Here is a 5,091-nt window from a genome sequence, read left to right on the forward strand (position 1 = left end):
TGTCTGTAAGATGGAGATCACGATCACCTCCCTTAAAACTGCTGTGGAGGGGTGGCACCTGTAGCTCAAAGGGGAAGGATGCCAGCCCCATATGCTGAAAGTGGTGGGTTTAAACCTAGCCCCAGCCAAAAACTGCAAAAAATAAATAAATAAATAAAAGTTGACATTTAAAAAAAAAAAAACTGCTGTGGAGATAAGAAAATGTAGATAGTTCAGTGTGGCACATTCGTTAGGGAGGGCTCAGTAACTGCAAGCTGTTATTGCTCTGACTGTCCGTTATAATACTATGACTGATTTGTTATTATAATTTATGACTGACGGTTGATTAGTCCTGGTGAATTGTCTATAAAGAATAATCTTCCTACTACACAAATAGTTAAGTTGTCACATCAGCCACTGTTTTACCACTAGCAAAAGTCAACAATGAGGTAGCTGAGTCCTTTACTTGTTTGTGATTTTGCCAATTGGATTTTAAGATCCTCTCCTTCTTCTGTAATTAACTGTGAATCGCAAGCCACTCTCAGTGTAATCACTGGCTGCTATTGCTGCCTTGCCTCTCCCACCCCACAGCCAGGACTCCAGAGCTGTGCCCTGCAGGGCTTCAGAGCTCTGAGAGCTCACAGAAGAATGGAAAGTACCCGTCGTGGGAAGAGAAACAATGTGAAAGAGGGGGTTTTATTTTTTAGAAAACAAACTTGGTAAATTAAAAAACATTAATTATTTGGAAATTTACATCGACAACCTACTGAGGAAATAAAACCTAGTATTTTGCTTTTGGGGGGATCTTCTGCTGCAATCCTGAGAGAAACAGCCAGCATTTCTGGGCCATCTCAGCCAAGACACCATCCTTCAAGGGCCCTATCTCCTTCTCTTGACAATATGATGACTTCTCTAAAAAGGAAAAGAAAAGAAAAAATAGCCAGAGGGGGAGGGGGTGACTTTTCAGTTTTATTATCTTTGGCATTTTGTACCAGTCTGGGGTTTCTCAAGACCTGAGACAAAAAGCATTCATTTATTTTAGACCTTAAAGAAAAAAGTTCTGAATGCCTTTGCAGTTTCTTCCTTGAGCTGTCTTCAGAGAACTATTTATTTTGCTTCTTTACCTTGCAAATAGCTAACGGCTTGCAGCCAGGGCTCAGCCCAACCCTTTTGTACCCCGCAGCCATTGCTGCGTCTTTAAAAGAAAACCGATTCTTTGGAATGTCTTGCGTGCACATGCCTGTCCCACTGGCAGGCCCCACCTGCAGAACAGGTAAACCAGATCCTCCTGCCGGCCTCTGCAGCCACATTCCAGCCCAGCCAGCTCTTACTCTCTAATTGTTACCTGTCAAACAGGTCACCCAGGCACTTGGGACTGGTCCAAACACGCGCATGTTCCCACGAAACCCTAAACCTGCAAACCTTTGACCTTTCCATAGTTTCCAGTTCCCTTGATTATTTTAGCCAGGGCTGATTTTAAATCCGAAAGATGACTTTTTAACTGGCACATGGGTTCTTTTTTCCTCCCTCTCACCCTGGATGGTGAAGCCAATTGAGCACTGTTTAAAGTTTCTGGACTAGTGTACTGTGGTAACTCAAGATGATCCGGAGGCCCAGATTGGGACAGTAAGGGATCCTGAAATGAAATCCATGAGCCCTGAATCCCTCATGGAAGTGCCAGGCTGTCCACCCTCACCACAGGGAGAACAGATGCCCTAGGGTGGATAAAAACAGAAGTGACTCACAGGTGAAAATTCTCTTCCTCCTCTTCCTGGCACTGGGTTAGCAGTGGAGACGGCAGCTTGTAAGCTCAGCCCGAACCTGCTGCATGTCAGGCTGTGGGCCTCAGCTTCCCCTGCAGCTGAGGGAAGAAGCAGGCTGCCTGGAGCAAAGGCCCCTCCTAGCACCAGTTCTATGTATTTTTCTCTCTCCTTGATGCCACCCAAAGTAGGGGATTATGTCCCAGGGATGCTGGTGACTCCTCACCACTGATATTTGGGGTTGGGGTTGGGGTCAGGGGAGCCATAGATCAGCTGAGGACCTGTGATAACTTACCAGGAGTAGGGACTTCCCTGTAGTGTGGAAAAACCCTTAGATTCCTTCCCCTTCATGCCAACATCTAGGTGGAATACAGGCCATCTTAACCACAGCTTCCCCTCTGTGTGTCACCTAAGGAGATCAATCTTTTCTAATTGGGAGAGGGGATTTCTTTGATTGTTCTGATAGCACTACGATTTTTATTCTTCCCATAACGACTTCAGAGTCAAAACTACAGCTTCACTGAATTAAGTGATTCATTTTACAGATACAGAAACCCAGGCCTGGAGAGGAGGTGTGAGTTGCCAGATGTCCCTCAACTAATCAGGTTCGTCACTTAGGGGACCGTGGCAGTCGATGAAAGCTGTGGGTCAGCAAAATCATTGCCAGAGAAGTGACATCAGCAAGTGTTTTCAGAACTGCTCCAATTACCCAATTTCAAAAGTCCAGGCAAAGAACGCGGGCCTCTGAGCAGGTTGCTGAGACAGTAGGGTGCTGTCGGGCCAGTTTGCTGAGAGTTTTTCTCCTCTTGGGCCGGACAGGTTATTCTACCAAGGGCTCAGGATCACTGTGCGCAGACCAGGGACCGGCACTTCCTGCTCTGTTTGTCCAGCTCAGACTTGTCCACCGGAGCCAGACCGGCCAGGCCAGTTCCCGGGATAGAATCTCCCCCCAGGCTCTGGGGTGCGGAGCCAGGGAGTGTGCAGGCCTGCTCTGCCTCCTTCTCACCAGCTGCTGACTGCAGGGAGAGAAAATACTGTGCGGGTGCACTCCAGGAGGTGAACTCCGGCCAGAAGCCCACCTGGCTGTCCTTGAGGCGCCACTAACTCATGACAGCTGCCTGTGCTGCGGGCACCCCAGTCCCCTCAGAGCAGCTGTTAAGCACTGGCCAGGCCTTCAGAAGCCAAAGTGGACAAACGGGCACTTCACCTCCTGGTGAAGCTCTCCAAGAACAGGTAGACCACAAATAAATATTAGACAGTATTTATACAACATCCCTGATCAGGGTGATTTTCCTGTTACCAAACACAATACCTGCCACAGATAATAAGCTGTTTAGTTTTCAACTTTAATAAAACCCTAAATATCCTCATTTTAATGCTTTTCTCCGGCTTTACTCCTCCATGTACCAGCTATGGGACACTGGACAAATGACCACAACTTTCTGAGCTTCCGCTTCCTCATCTGCGAAATGGGAACAATGGTCCCATTTCCCCAAGAGCATCATTGTACAGAATAAAGGAGCTAAAGTTCCCTGCCTTGTATGGGGTCTCGTTCGTAATTAACATTTCATAAACGTCAGTTATTTTTGCTGTATTTATGTTAAACGTATTAAAACGCTGATCCACATGGCCCAGTTTCAGAATGGGATGTCTTACAATCAAAAGTAACTTCAAAATAACTCAAAGTTTTTGCCGTTTTCCAGAGTTGTAAAGAGGAGGTTCTAATTTCCTCACATGTGCAGCCGGCTCCTGTCCACGGAACACCTTAAATTCTGTGCTGATTTTCCTGCCATCCCTCACACACTCACTGCCTCTCCTTGCCATTTATTGGGGTGGAATCAAGGATTTTAAACAGACTTTAGCATCAAAGAATACGAGGCAGGATTAGAAAAGGCTCTCTGAAGGAGAAGGTATTTCTGAAGGACAGCCTGAGGTCTTTTCTACCCCAGCCTTTCCCATTGGCTCAGGGCGGTAGCTGGGTTGGGTGATTAAGATTGTTCTTCCCAGACCCTTTCTTTAGGCCATGAAAGGGCTTTTGGAGAAAGGACAAAAACCCAAGAATCCACTGAGTAATGAACGCCCAAAACCTCAAGGGTTGACAGTCGTTTTCAAAGTCTGGCTTTTCTAAAACAGGAATGGCTCAGAGACACCCCATTCCTCCAGCCTGGTCTCTAGGGATGGATGGGGCTGGATAGTCAAGTGAGATTTGGCACATTTGACCCAGGGGTCTGTAAGGAAGTAAGAGCGTGAAGGTCCTGCAAGGAAAAGCCAGAACACTCAGCTAATATTTGCTGGATTTGTGCTGAGTGAACCCACTGTGTCCAACAAATCACCAAATCCATCAGTTCTACCTCTCCTAAGTCTCTCTCAAATCCACTGGCTGCTCCACAACCTCATTGCTCCAAACTCCACTTAGGGCACCAGGGTTCTGCACCAGAACTGATATTATATGATGGCCTCATACCTGGTCTTCAAGCAGTGGCTTCTGTGGTCTGTGGTGGGGTGGCTGAGGCTTCTCTCTCCAACCTCTCTCTTGGTCTCCCATCGCTGCTCCAGGACACCCTCCCCACGCTGTTCCCTCTGCTTGGACTACACTCCCTAACCTTCTACTCATCCTTCAGGCCCCTGCTTAGACATTGCTTCTGACAAAAATGTCTATACTCTGTCACAACCGGTCTGTAAATCCTGCCAGTGTCCCAGTGGCATGACAGCAGACACAGCTTCCACCTGGCATCACGGTGCAGTGTACCCAGCACTGTGCCAGACCCACTGTGGCTGGTCAACAGGTGTTTTCTCATTTTAGCTGCATAACCATCCCCGGATGCAAATGGGACCATGTCCACTTGACAGATGAAGACTCTGAAGTTTAGACATGTGAGATTACTCGCCCAAGGTTACCCAGCTGGCACAGGTTTACCCAGCTAGCACAGGGCAGAGTCCACTTTTTGATCTTGGCCTCTGGGCTGCTGAAGACAGTTCCATTAATTTCTAAAAGGTGCTACCCAGGAACACTCAATTTACTCCATAATTAAATAAGCCAGAGGTCAAATAGAAAATGGGGGTCTGCCTCACCAATGAAGATCAAAAGGTTCTGGCTCCCCTGAAATTCAAATTCAAGCAAATGTCTGACCACTCTCTTGTGATGTGCAGGCTTCTTAAGAGCAGTTGCTATTTAAGCCACTAGATTAGCCCTTTTTCACTCCTGCAAATATTCAGGAGACATTTTTAAGACTGTGCTCTAAAAAATATTTTTACAATGATTTTAATGTAGATGCACATTTTTGCTTTTAATTTACAAGTTGGCAGTGAGTTTTACAAGAGAATGGGATCTAGGGGACTGCCGTCCAAATGC

At 46.7% G+C, this 5,091-nt stretch overlaps 1 long non-coding RNA gene across 1 annotated transcript; it reads right to left on the bottom strand.

The window, feature by feature from the left end:
* Nucleotides 1-777: 777 nt before the first annotated feature.
* On the bottom strand, nt 778-4,738 carry LOC128563768 (uncharacterized). The gene is made up of 3 exons (XR_008373886.1): nt 4,204-4,738; nt 1,721-2,755; nt 778-886 (listed from the first exon to the last, which is right to left on the bottom strand). It is a non-coding gene; the product is annotated as an uncharacterized LOC128563768 (long non-coding RNA).
* Between the last annotated feature and the right edge of the window lie 353 nt (nt 4,739-5,091).

This window comes from Nycticebus coucang, chromosome 13 (genome assembly GCF_027406575.1).
Source record: "Nycticebus coucang isolate mNycCou1 chromosome 13, mNycCou1.pri, whole genome shotgun sequence".
NCBI classification, from domain to species: Eukaryota; Metazoa; Chordata; class Mammalia; order Primates; family Lorisidae; genus Nycticebus; species Nycticebus coucang.